Below are 15,120 nucleotides of genomic sequence, written 5' to 3'. Positions count from 1 at the left end.
TTGAGCTCTAAAGAGTAAACGCAACACTACAGATATTCAAAACAATACCAAGTATTTCAATAGCACAGGCAGCATATAATAATGACATACATGACATTAATCACAATGAATCTAGCCTCTTAGTGATGAATATCATCATATACTCTCTCTGTCCCAAGTTAGTTGCTACATTTGAGTACTGATTATTGATACTGAAGAGTTTATGATTTTGTTTGAACATTTTCGAGAAATTTCAGAGTGCTACGTTATCAGTCAACAACAACTGTACTTCGGATCTCGGATCTTCAAGCACATAATTAGTCTTTGGTCATGAGACCTTTACTAATATATTTCTCATCAAGGAGGTTAGAATACATGGAGATCGCGTCTCTGCTATTGCAGTACGAAGAAACTGAAGCCAGGGGAAGGAAATAAGCCACGCCACGTGAGGGCAAGGAAACGATTACCTTACTAAGCGATGTGAGGTAAAACGCCAGCTGGTTTCAAGTTCTGAGTGCGTTTTCTGATTTTGTATGCGTAGATGTGAAAGTCACTGAATTGTTACAGCGAAATAATGTCTACGTTTCTGACTTCATGTCCATGTAAAAGAATGTTTTAGAACGTGCATATACAAGTAGAATAATCGAAACTTGTGTTTCAATGGCCTTCAAGAAAGAGTTTGAGATTTTCTTTGTGTAAAGTACAGGAAGAAACATATATAGTTCTCAGATTTACATTTTCATACTAATAATAAAAGCGGTATTCGTGATTAACTTATCTGTCATAGCAAAACCATAAGTAAACAAGGGGAGGGGGAGTGGCTAGCTCTCCATGTAAAAGAAAACAGTTTACTTTAATGTCTGATCATAATTACATTACAGGCCTTTTATGTGTTTAACTACATTTTATTTTGTGCTGAAGTAGATATATAATAACTGGATTTGATTTTTAGTCACTTTTGTTGTGTGAGTTTTAAAATACCAACGTAAAGTTTACATATTTCTATCATTGTTTATTCAAATTAAGTATTTTCGAAACATAAGTAATATTTATAACATGAAAAAGTTGAGAATTATATATACATAGAACAAGCAAATTAGAATCAAATAATAGTTTGAGTACATAGTTACTGTTCTGTGTTCACAGTACTTTTAATGCTAGCATTCATTAATTAAAGGATGCAATTACATAATGTAGAAATTATTGCAATTACATAATGTAGAAATAAAATGAAATGGCGAAAAAAGTAAGGGTAAGAGGACGTGAAGAATTTGCGATCCTTTACGACTACCAGGAACAAAATTGGCTGTGGTTAGAGCACGTCAATCTTTCTAAGCCACGACTACTAAGGCCATGCTTCCGCCCTTTTTTGGCTTCACTTGGACTGCGTGGATGGCATCTCCATGAGAAGAAAGTTAACTCAGAAATATCTCCAATCTAACGCTGAACTAACAATTGGGAACAATAACAACTTATATAGCATAAATAATGTCATAAAAATAGTGAGGTATAATGAGATTATTACTTTGAAACCGATGTTTCGAATTGATGCCCAAGAAGAACCAATATTTCCCATTCTCCTTCATTGCACATCTTTCAAAAAAGTAAAAAAATCATCCAATGAACTTCCTGTATAATTTTTTTAAATGTGAAACGTTTGTTTTATAAGCTGTAAAAATTTCCGAAGTTTGTAACCGATATATTTTTAGATATGAAATTTTCAAATTAATGGGCGTCAAGAAGTGTAAAAATATGAACGATTTTCAAGAATTCTCCCAAAATATTTTTTAAAAAAATTATGCTAAAAATTTCATTTAATTTTTTTTTTCTCCTCAGTGTGTTATGGTGCAAACTAAAATATTCTGAGATTCTCAGTTTATATGTTAATATTTGCAAAAAATCGTTTTAACTTTAAATTTGAAAAACATCTAATCCTCTAAAAATCAAAAGTGTGACACCACATCCACAAGCAGTGTATGTACAAAGTTTGAGTTCTATATCTTATCGGGAAGCAGTTTAAAAATCCATGACTATCTTTTAAAAATAGCGAAAAGCACCAAGAGTGAACTAAATAACAGCTTATAAAATAATAATAATAATAATTAAAAGCATATATTTTTCAGGAACCATTACGAAAGTTCAGGTACCAGTTGCGAAAGTCCAGATTACAAAATTAACAACAGTAAACAACGTTAAAAATGTGCAAACAGTATTAGAAATCTGCCAATTCGGAGACGTGATTGTTCACAGAGGCTTAGGTGTAAAGGGGAAGGAAGACGGTGGTCTGAACGGGTCCTAAAGACGAAACTCTTTCATGTCTCCTTTTTCTCCCCTTGCTAACGGCAGCTGTGCGAAGGACGTTGCATGTGAACGGGACTCAACTCTTCCCTTCCCTGATTTTGCATTATCCTTAATTTATGGACATGAATGTATTTCAAATTATAGAAGATATGTAATGGTATGTATGGGCATCTCCATGAGTTCTAACCTCCTTGTTGCGGACATGTCGGTGAAGCGCCCCCGCCCACTGCGTTAGTCTATTTCTTATAAGGTCTAGCTGAGTGGTGCGGAGGAGGAAGTGCAAGTTACGGAGTTCATAGGCAATTATGCATTTACCTCAACATCTTCAAAGAAAATTACATCATCAAAAAGAGGGGATTGTCAAATAGGGTAAAAATTTTGAAAAGCCGAATGACTTGGAATAAGTGCCTTCACACTGAGTCAAAAAAAAGGCAAAAAACTCAGAAGGTCTTAATTTTGCGCCGAAAAAGAGCCAGAATAATTTAGATACGGGCAGCCATAAAATTTAGACTAGAAAAATAAAAGGTGAAGTTTCCTTGAACCTTGATAATCATGTTTTCCATACCTCAGATGAAGAATACGCAGGGGAATTCCGATGCGCGTTCTTCTGGGTGGGAGGGAAGAGGAACCTGTTTACAAGTCGAAAAAGTAGTTCTGCCTATAATCAGCTGGGAGGGAGAAGTTTCATTTTTGACCGCTATTCAATGCGGTATTTAAAGGCCTTAAATGACGCTGTTAAACGCCTGAGAAAGTTCCTTTTTAAAGGAAGAAAGAAGCTGTAATTAAAAATCTTTTTCAGTTTAAGTCAATTGATAAGTTAAAATATTTTAAATCAGTCCTATTTGACTGTGATGTTTCTTATTAAAGAAACTTTAAACGGGGTTCCTCGAGTTAATGCTATGTGCATTAAAGAACTTTAGAGTCGGGGGGGTAAGGAACGAGAGGTAGTTATTCACGTGGCTGTCAGTATGCTCATATCTAGCCCGTTTAAATGGGAGAGCTGAGTATTCCTGGTTAAGAACCGCTCTGGGTCTTTTCCGGGAAGAAGCAACAGCAGAATCGTATACGGGTAGCATATGAAGCACAGGATTTGCAACACGTTAAATATTTTTGAAAAACTTTTCCGAAAGTCGCTGTATATGGCGATTAATGGGCATAATTTTGAGGTCATTATGAATCTCTTCGTTCCGTACGAACCACGGAGCTTTTAAAATTTGCGGAGCATTTTAGATTGAAAAATTTGGACATGTTATCTGTTAGTCTGTGCAGATGGGCCCCAGACGGCACACGCATATGTAAGAACAGGTCTAATCATTGATTTGTAGAGCAAGATTTTGTTATCCGTTGACAGGTCGCTATTAATAGCTAAAAGGGGGGCGTAGGGTGGTTTTGGCAGCTGTCGCACCCGCTATGATTTTGCGAATGTGAGGCTGCCAAGTTAATTTTGAGTCTAGTAAAACACCTAGATATTTGTAAGAAGAGACCCAGGGAATGGGTTCACCGAAGAGCATTAAATTAGGTAAACTTGGGATATTTCTTCGGATGAACATAGTGGCAGCCCATTTCGCGACATTAATTTTGATTTTATGCAGACCGAGCCAGAGTTCTAAGGTCGAAAGGTAACTCTGCAATTGGGAGATTACCTGGAGGGTGTTGGAGTGTTGTGAAATGATGGCTGTATCGTCTGCGTATAACGCAAGATCGATATTTGGGGGCCTTAGGAATATCATTTACATAAAGGTTAAAGAATGAAGGGCCAAGGAGGCTACCTTGAGCTACACCAGTATAGAATGGGCGGGGAGAGGAGAATTCGTGGTTAACTCGCACGCGGAAACTACGTCCGGTCCAGTACAAGTTAATAATTTTCATGAGCTGAGCCGAAAAACCAAGCCGCATGAGATTGTAAATAATCCCGTAATGCCAAGTCCTGTCAAAGGCTTTGACCACGTCCAGACAGACAATACCAGTTTTCTCTCGCTTACGAAAGCCTTCATGAATGAATTCCACAACACGGAGTAACTGGTGTACCGTGGAGTGTTTAGGTCGGAAGCCGAATTGTTCCGGGATTAATAAATTTTGATCCCGAGAGAATTCATTCAGGTTTGAGAGAGAGGATAACAGACTTATGGGTCTGTAATTGACGGATAAGTTTAGATTTTGTCCCGGTTTTGGAATGGAGACGACTGCTGCAATTTTCCAACAGTCGGGGAAATAGCTTCTCCTGAGGTTTCAACTTATCTATGAAAACCATAACTTCAGTAGGGTCCGTTGGTCTGAGTTCAATTGTGATAGGTTGTGTTAAAAAATCTTTAACCCGTGCTTTTATGCGCCCCTGTGTAACCGGGCGGTTACAGTAGGAGTCGTGATTTCGTGTGAATTGAGTTGCAAGGCTGTCAGCAATGACATCAGCCTTTTCTGAGTCAGTGTAGGCCATCTGTGCGCCATCGGCCGTTTGAAGGGGTGAATGAGTGCTTTATGTTTGCGTAATCGCGAGGTTGCGCGCCAAATCGATTTGTCTTCAGTCGTTAGGGACTCAATGTATATTTTCCACTCCGCTTGTTTAAATAAGCGGGTTTTGGTCCTTATCTCGTTCTGTATCTTGCGAAAGTGGGCACGGATATTGGGATGTCGTGACCTTTGCCAAATTCTTCGCAAGTAGTTCCACTGCTTAATTTTGAATTTAGTCTCAGGTGGGAGCCTAGCACCTGGGTGTTTACGTGGTTTTGAAGCCGCAGCTGTCGCTTCTTTAAGTAAAGACTCCAAACTTTTGATATGCCTGTCAAAGTCCGAATTGCTGGAAATTTTGATGGGAGGGCGTGAAGTTTTTCTCAAAATAAATCTAAAATCGTCCCAATTTGTTGAGACTTGTGTTAAAAATATATGTAAATGTGCCAGTCCCAATATTTACTTTATGAGAATTGGCAACAACAGTTTTGTTGTCATTCTATCCCTGTCTGGTGTGCATAGCTGTGGTTGCTTGTTCCCATGTAACCTGATATTCCCAATATATTTTTATTTGTTCGACCTGGACTATGTCATTTCTTTAACCCACGACTAATCTCGATTTTTAACACGTTATCAGCACGAAAAGCTCAAAAGGAAATGCCATTATGATCCAGGATTGAAGATCGCACCGAAGCCTAACCGCGCCGATCGCCGAAGCCTAACCACGTTGTGAATCTGAAGTGAGCTGGATAACCATCCTTTAACGAAGTAAATAAAAATTGTTTTGGTTAATTTAGCTCGATATATTTACTTAAAAAATGACATCTGAAGATTATAAAATGCCGAAACTAAACGGCGATAATTATCACACATGGTGTATACGTTCGCGTGCCGTGCTGGTGCAGAAGAGATGTTGGGAAGCAGTGGAACCCGGATATGGAATTGAAATGAATGAAGCGGAGAGGAAAAAGAATGACGAAGCTCTTACCCTATTATTCCTCATAGTTGAAGATACATTTCTAGATGATATCGGAGATTGTATTAGAGCCAGAGACGCCTGGAACTGTTTAAAAGAAATGCATACAAAATTCGGTTTGCTTCACGTACTGCAGCTTATGAGAGAATTTTTTAACATAAATATGAAGCCAAATGAGTCTGTCCAATCCTATCTAGCAAGATTAATGGACTTACATAGAAAATTAGCTAATGGTGGATATGCATTCACAGATAGAGAAGTGGCCCTAGTGATGCTGTTGGGACTGCCTAGAAGTTATGAATCGCTTATCCTAAGTTTGGAAAAAGATGAAGCAAATCTGACAACTACAATTGTGAAACCAAGGCTACTCGTAGAAGAGAAACGTATAGTCAGAAATGAGAGTTCAGCCAAAGTGTATCATGAAGAACAAGCTCTTCACACTAAAAGTTTTGCCACTAACCAGAAGAAGCCTGCATTTGGAAAACCCATGAAGAAGTATGCAGCTAAAAGGCCAAATGAAGAAGAAACTAACAGAGGAAGAAATACTAAATGCTTCAGCTGTGGCCAGTGGGGGCACATATCTAAAAATTGTGAAGAGGCCAAATATCAGAAACAAAACAGCGCCAAAACTGCAGTTGACCTCAAGACAAACATTGCACTTCTGGCAAATGAAGAAAAATCAAGAAAAAGTAATCTGTGGATTTTAGACAGCGGAGCTACAGAACACATGACCTCTGATAAAAGAAAATTCTCAGTCCTTAAGAAGTACACATCTGAAGTTGAAGTCGCTAATTCAGAAAGAATAAAGGTCACTGGAATTGGAAATATTTCATTTTCTGTTGGAGAAGAAGACGGAGAAAAAAACATCACTATTGAAAATGTCCTATATGTTCCAGAACTAGGAGGAAATCTATTATCCATTGGTAGAATTGAAGAAAGAGGCTTAAAAGTAGAATTTGCTGAAGGAAAAGCCAAAGTGATTGATAAGAATGGAGATACTCTTTTATCTGGTGAGAAAAAAGGAAGACTATACATAATCGAAGAAAAGATGGCAACTGCCTACGCTACGAAAACTGAAAGTGCCGACTTGCTGCATCGTAGACTTGGTCATCCACATTGTTGTACAACAAACAATATTGTCCCCATCGACAGAAACCTGAAATCAACAGTATTAGCAAATGAACCTTGCCAGGTTTGTATTCAAGGAAAAATGAAAAGGAAGAAATTTCCAAAAGCCGCTAGTACAAAAGCTAAACACATCCTAGAAGTTATACATTCAGATGTTGTTGGCAAAATTTCTCCCCCTTCCTTTGGAGGCTCAAATTACTTTGTGACTTTCACGGATGATTTTTCTCACTATACCACGGCATTCCCTATGAAAGCCAAAAGTGACGTACTAGAAAAATTTGAGGAGTACCGTTGCATGGTAGAAAATCTCCAAAACAGAAAAATCTAATTCTTGAGAAGTGACAATGGTGGGGAATATATAAGTGGAAAGTTTGACAAGTACCTTGCTGCGCATGGGATCCAAAGACAACTAACTGTACCTGACACGCCTCAACAAAATGGTCTGGCTGAAAGACTGAACCAAACATTGATAAACACAACGAGGTGCTTGCTTATTGAGTCCGGAGCAGATCACAGGTTTTGGGCTGAAGCAATGGCCACTGCGGCCTATCTCCACAACAAGCGGCCATCTATGGCAATTGATGGCGATATTCCGGAGGAACGATGGTCAGGGTATGGAAGCAAAACAGACCACCTCAGAGTTTTTGGATGCAGAGCCTGGAGCCATGTTCGCTCACACTCAAGAGGAAGCAAGCTTGATCCTAAAGCTACAGAATGTGTTTTTGTGGGATATCCTAAAGGAGTTAAAGGCTACAAATTGTATGATCTGAAGAAGAAACATTTTTTCGTCAGCAGAGATGTCATTTTTGAAGAAAATGTTTTCCCTTTAAAACTGAGCAAGTGTGACAATCCTGCAGAAGAAGCTACCCTTAAAATTCAAGACTTTGAATCAGAATATCCTTTGGACCTACCTGAAACAGAAGCTCGTGACTCATCTCTAGATTATATAACTCCTGATGTAAATAACTTGGATGAAACCGAATGTCCCAATACAGATCCAATTTACCGAAATTCCGAAAGATGTCCAGACATACAGCTTGAAAATACTTCAGATTACAAAGATGAAGGCCAATCAGTTGCTCAAATACAAGACGTTGCTAATAACCTAGACCCTGAAATCGAAGTAGCAGCCAGAAACCCTACCCGTGGAAGTGAGAGAGGTGAAAAAAGAAAAACCAAAATTCCTAAACGTTTCGAAGACTTCTATCTGTACGATGCCCAAGAGGTACAACAATCTGAAGAAAAGGACCCAGTAACCCTAAAAGATGTCCTGAAATCACCCGCAGCTGACATGTGGTTAAAAGCCATGGAGGAAGAAATTCAGAACCTCACTCAAGCTCAAACCTGGGAACTAACTACAAAACCACCAGGAGCTAAGGTAATACCATCCAGATGGTTGTTTCGTAAGAAAAAAGACGAGATTGGGAACCGAGCAAAGTTCAAAGCCAGATTGGTAGCAAAAGGCTATCTGCAAATGCCTGGAGTGGACTTTCAAGACACCTTTTCACCAGTCATCAAACTCAAATCTGTAAGATTATTGCTTGCCGTAGCTGCAGAGAAAAACCTAGAAGTTCACCAAATGGATGTAACAGCTGCATACCTTAATGGAATCCTAGAAGAGGACATATATATGGCACAGCCAGAAGGCTGCATTGAGAAAGGGAAAGAACACCTTGTCTGCAACCTGAAGAAAAGCATCTATGGTCTTCGACAATCAGGACGTGCATGGAATACTTGCTTGAATGACTTCCTGATCCAGTATGGATTGAAAAGGTCAAATGCAGAACCTTGTATTTACTTTTGTCATGAGAAGAACATCATAATTGGAGTTTGTGTTGATGACCTCTTGATAGTTGGAAACATGCCAGAGATAAATGAATTCAAGGAAGGCATTAAGAAAAGGTTCAGTGTCAAGGACCTAGGTCCTGCAAGCCAGATCTTATCCATGCGAATATGCAAAGAAGATAATGGGTCATACACACTAGATCAAATCGTTTATGCATCAGAAATCTTAGAAACATTTAAAATGACTGAAGCAAAATGTGCATCCACACCACTGGACCCCAGCATAAAATATAAAAATGTAGGTGAACAGCAGTGGGAAGAAATCAAAGAAAACAGCAAGGGAATCCCTTATAGACAAGCTATAGGAAGTCTTCTATATTTGACTTGTGGTACTCGCCCAGACATGGCTTATTCTTCCACTTATATGAGCCAGTTCAATGAAAAACACACGGAAGAACATTGGAGAGGTGTGAAGCACATTCTAAGATACCTAAAGGGAACACGACACAGAAAGTTGAGATTCCAGAAGACAGGTGAGCCACTTCAAGTCTACTCAGACGCTGACTGGGGAGGTGACAGAACTGACCGTAAATCTTATAGTGGTTATATAATGCTACTCGCAGGTGCTCCAATCTCATGGTCGAGCAAGAAGCAATCCACAACAGCTTTATCGACGACAGAAGCAGAGTATGTGGCAATGTGTCACACTGCCAAGGAAATCCTATGGATTAAAAATTTGATCAAGGAAATCTGTAGTGAATTAGCTGCTTCACCTCAAAAAGTGCTAGTCGACAACCAGGGAGCAATCTTCTTAGCAAAGAACCATGTTACTTCTGAAAGAAGTAAGCACATTGATATTAAATTTCATTTTCTGAGAGACCTAGTGAAGGAAAATGTGATTATATTTGATCATGTGCGATCCAGCGACAATCTCGCTGATCTCCTAACTAAGCAGACCTCAAAAAAACTTTTACGTGACATGAACTATGCCGGGACTTGTACGTAAAAATGATCTCCTTTGAAGTTTACGACTGATAGTGTCTGTGTAGAGACTTGACTTAAAATTTCAGAAAGAAGCCTAGATACAAATTTTTCTTAATTGCTTTTATGTAAACATTGTGTTTCCTAGTATAACTTAATATGTGTTCATTTAATGATGTAATTCATAAGTAGAAGTCAATAGTGTTTAAGCATGTAATAGCAGCTACATTGTTTTTCTGTAAATGTGTACAACCACAGCGTGATAAATTTTTGTGGAAGTATGTAAGTATCTTGCAAATAGTGTGACTGGCAAGGGGGTGTGTTAAAAATATATGTAAATGTGCCAGTCCCAATATTTACTTTATGAGAATTGGCAACAACAGTTTTGTTGTCATTCTATCCCTGTCTGGTGTGCATAGCTGTGGTTGCTTGTTCCCATGTAACCTGATATTCCCAATATATTTTTATTTGTTCGACCTGGACTATGTCATTTCTTTAACCCACGACTAATCTCGATTTTTAACAACTTGCTCCTCTAATTTTGAGTATCTATTTTGAATATCTAGGGTTATGAAGACGGGGTAGTGATCAGAGTCCAATTCCTGAATCACTTTTATCTCATGCCGAAAAAATATATTATAAAAGGTAGCCAGATCAAGAACTGCAGGGGACCCTCTTACAGGGTAAAAAGTCGGGAGGGTAGGAGCTATGATCTGTACATGGTTACTCTGGCACCATAAGTTTAGATTAATACCATACTTGTTCCTATTAGAACAAAACCATGCGGTATGGCGTGAATGTAGATCACCAGCAATAATTATGTGATTTGAAATACGGTGCGGAGGAGGAGGTTTTCAGGACAAGTGGACCAATAATGTGCTAGGGGAAGGGGCAAAGCTCTTTTAATTTTCCATACTAATTTTGAAGGACGGTCGAAAGGATGGGGGTGGGAGAAAAGTTAGTTAGCCTGCTTTTTAAGTAATTATTTAAGCTTTTGAGTTTTCCCCCCCTTAGAAATTACTATTTCTAAAACCTACTGCGTGCACTGTGTTTAATCTTGCTGGGTGTTACTTAAATCTTCGAAGATAAGGAATATTATATACATTTTCTCCATTAATGTATCTTCATTTTTGAGCTGTGTTAAATTCTTATTGATGAGTGCTGTTAATTTGGAGAGATTTTTTAAGCCGAAAATACTTTCTAGTTCTTTGATAGTTTTGAATAGTTCCATGAAACCAAGCGGAGGTGATATTGCTTGAATTTTTGTAGGGTAATACCGAAGTGTATGTGTTATGTGATTGTGAGGGGGGATTGTAGATACGTGGCTGAGAATTTGATGTCTCGTTCTCATTGGTGATTCCGAGGATGGACGGCGAGGGTGACGGTCGCTCGTGTGACGAGCTCCCGCCGACTCAGGGCAATTCTGGGAATTTTAGTATCGATAATGATGTTATTGATCATGATATGTGTGAAATTAGGGATCAGGCTCCACCTGTGCAATCTGCGTCGCCAGACGACGAACGGATGGATCTTGTAATTAAGTTCTACGACTTGAAACAGCAATTCGAGGCTATACAGCGCCAGAAAAATTTCATGAAGAAGACTCCAACACCTCTGGACTTAAATGGATACAACCAGCTCGACCGGGCGGGTAAGTCACTCTTTCATAAGATAAATGATATTGCTAATGCTCTTGATGTACCGATTTTTCACCTTCCCTCGACCAGAGAGGAATTTTTAAATATATTGGAGAGCGAGCGCTTAGCCAAGATGGCTGCCGCTCAATCCGCAGAAGATCCTTGCGACCATGAGGCGTCCAAACCCACGCACGCTGTGCGGGGGAAACCAGTTCAGTCTAAGTTATCGCGAAAGCGAAAAAGGCAGACAATTGACTCTGACGGGTTTATCACCCCCGCGGCGCGTAAGCAAGGGAAGGTGCCAATGATTTGGCAAACAACACCAAAGAAGCAAATTCTACTATTCAAAATTCAAAATTATCAGGTAGTTCAAAAAATGCTACTCCTAAAAAGGAGAGGACGTATCCCCACACCGCAGCATGAGATTCCGGCAATTCACCTCAAAAGCAGCAAGAACTGGAAGACACAAGTGTCTTTCATGAGAGAAATTGCCCCAAATTTACGGAGCATTCTGACTGGACCCTATCTCAAAATTTTTGTACAAACAGAGCTGGAGCTTAGGGAGGTCACCCGCTGGATGAAGCAAGCCGGCATCCAGTTCAAAACTTTCGATCTCAAGCAGGATCGGCCAGTCAAAATTGTCATCAGACGCCTCCCTGTTGAAACAGACGTCGGGGACATCAAAGAGGAAGTTGAGGCGATGGGATTTTAATGTGCATCGCATCGTTCGGCTTACTCAGCCTGGCTCCAGTCATCCAATGCCACTTGTTTATTTACAAGTTATCCCTCAGCCCTTCCTCGATCATCTGTTTGCCGTCACTGACATGTGGGGCACAGAGATCAGCATTGAGCGTTACCACGGCCGCAAGGGCCCTACTCAGTGCTTTCGGTGCCAGGGCTTTTTCCATTCTTCGGAACTCTGCACCCTTCCAATCCGTTGTGTCAGATGCTCTGGACCCCATTGGGCACGTGAGTGTACCAAAGGCTTAGACGTACCTGCCACTTGCTGCAACCGCGGTAGAGATCATCCTGCATCATATAAATCTTGTCCCCGCTACCCAGGCAACAAACGGGCTCACGGCAAATATTCCACGCCTAAGACTAGAGCAGTTGCACAGACACCCCCCGCAGGGTTCTTCTATGCCCCCAGCAACTGCTGAGACAAGACGTCCCATGCCTGCTCCCCCAAGCAACGTCAGTTCACCATCTTATGCACAGATGGTGAAGAACACCACCGAGCACGGATTCAAATCCACGAATCCCAGACTACCGGCTGCAGAAGCCCCTGCAGCCCCAGCAATGTCAGCCACAGCAGAGTGTAGCAATGACTCCAACGATGTCTTTTCATCTACACTAAAATGCTTAATCGAAATCTCCCGCGACCCACCTGTAGACAAGCATATTCTGCTTCTTGCCTTCAAAAAAGCAATGCCTAAACTCAGGCAAGCAGATGCTTTAATGAGGGCATTTAATATTTATGAAAGCTATGTTGAGCTTTGAACTTAATTCGGCATTTTTAGGCCCATGTCTTCTGTTTTTCAGTGATGAACCTCTATTAATCGCCTAAAATTCAATTTTATGAAGGGCAGTTCAAATACGACAAGAGAACTGACTATTTGCACGTGGAATGCCAATGGATTGACATCTAAAATTCACGAAGTTCGTGATTTTGTAGTAGAGCACGGTATTGACGTGTTTTTAGTCCAAGAGACTCACCTTACCCCAGGGAATACTCCCAAAATTGGGAATTATGACATTTATTGTACTGACAGGGTGTCACAGGGCAGAAATCCCTGTGGTGGCACATGTATCTATGTGAAGCGTTCGTTAAAGCACCACATGATACCGTCCCCTGATTTAAATTTTTTGGAAGCGACAATTATCAAAATTTTCCTTCAAAATTCCTCCCCGCTGACAATAGTTTCAACGTGGAAGGCCAGCTCTTCCTGTCAGTGATTTTGATAAACTTTTGAATGTTTCAAATCGCCTAATTATTGCTGGTGATCTAAATTCAGGCCATACCGCATGGTTTTGTTCTAATAGGAACAGGTATGGTATTAGTCTAAATTCATGGTGCCAGAGTAACCATGTTCAGATCGTAGCTCCTACCCTCCCAACTTTTTACCCTGTAAGATGGTCCCCTGCAGTTCTTGGTCTGGCAGCCTTTTATAATATATTTTTTCGGCATGAAATAAAAGTGATTCAGAAATAGGACTCTGATCACTACCCCGTTTTGATAACCCTAGACATTCAAAATAGATACTCAAAATTAGAGGAGCAAGTCTCAACAAATTGGGACGATTTTAGATTTATTTTGGAAAAAACTTCACTCCCTCCCATCAAAATTTCCAGCTATTCGGACTTTGACAGGCATATCAAAAGTTTGGTGTCTTTACTTTAAGAAGCGAGAGCTGCGGCTTCAAAACCACGTAAACACCCAGGTGCTAAGCTCCCACCTGACACTAAATTCAAAATTAAGCAGCGGAACTACTTGCGAATAATTTGGCAAAGGTCACGAGATCCGAATATCCGTGCCCAGTTTCGCAAGATACAGAACGAGATAAGGACCCAAACCCGCTTATTAAAACAAGCGGAGTGGAAAACATACATTGAGTCCCGAACGACTGAAGACAAATCGATTTGGCGCGCAACCTCGCGATTACGCAAACATAAAACACTCATTCCACCCCTTCAAACGGCCGATGGCGCACAGATGGCCTACACTGACTCAGAAAAGGCTGATGTCATAGATGACAGCTTTGCAACTCAATTCACGCCAAATCACGACTCCTACTGTAACCGCCCGGTTACACAGGGGCGCATACAAGCACGGGTTAAAGATTTTTTAACGCAACCTATCACAACTGAACTCAGAACAACGGACCCTACTGAAGGTATGGTTTTCATAGATAAGTTGAAACCTAACAAGGCACCCGGCATAGATTCTATTTCGAATCTCATGATCAAAAACTTCCCCCCCCCAATGTTTATCGTTTGGATCACGGTGCTTATAAATTTAATGCTCAGGAGAAGCTATTTCCCCGACTGTTGGAAAATTGCAGCAGTCGTCCCCATTCCAAAACCGAGACAAAATTTAAACTTACCCGTCAATTACAGACCCATAAGTCTGTTATCCTCTCTGTCAAAGACCTATGAATTTGTCTTACTTAATCGTCTGAATGAATTCTGTCGGGATCAAAATTTATTAATCCCGGAACAATTCGGCTTCCGACCTAAACACTCTACGGTACACCAGTTACTCCGTGTTGTGGAATTCATTCATGAAGGCTTTCGTAAGCGAGAGAAAACTGGTATTGTCTATTTGGACGTGGCCAAAGCCCTTGACAGGACTTGGCATGACGGGATTATTTACAAGGTCATGCGGCTCGGTTTTTCGGCTCATCTTATTAAAATTATTAACTCGTACTTGACCTTACGCAGTTTCCGCGTGCGAGTTAACCACGAATTCTCCTCTCCCCGCCCAATCTATCCTGGTGTAGCTCAAAGTAGCCTCCTTGGCCCTTCAATCTTTAACCTTTATGTAAATGATATTCCTTAGGCCCCAAATATCGATCTTGCGTTATACGCAGACGATACAGCCATCATATCACAACATTCCAACACCCTCCATGTAATCTCCCAATTGCAGAGTCACCTTTCGACATTAGAACTCTGGCTCGGTCTGTATAAAATCAAAATTAATGTCGCAAAATGTGCTGCCACTATGTTCATCCGAAGAAATATCCCAAGTTTAAGTAATTTAATGCTCTTCGGTGAACCCATTCCCTGCGTCTCTTCTTACAAATATCTAGGTGTTTTACTAGACTCAAAATTAACTTGGCAGCCTCACATCCGCAAAATCATAGCGGGTGCGACAGCTGTCAAAAC

The sequence above is a fragment of the Stegodyphus dumicola genome, chromosome 11, assembly GCF_044657685.1.
Source record: "Stegodyphus dumicola isolate Sdum_Otavi_A_Nest chromosome 11, ASM4465768v1".
Classification (NCBI taxonomy): Eukaryota; Metazoa; Arthropoda; class Arachnida; order Araneae; family Eresidae; genus Stegodyphus; species Stegodyphus dumicola.
Note: the sequence above shows the minus strand (reverse complement) of the source record.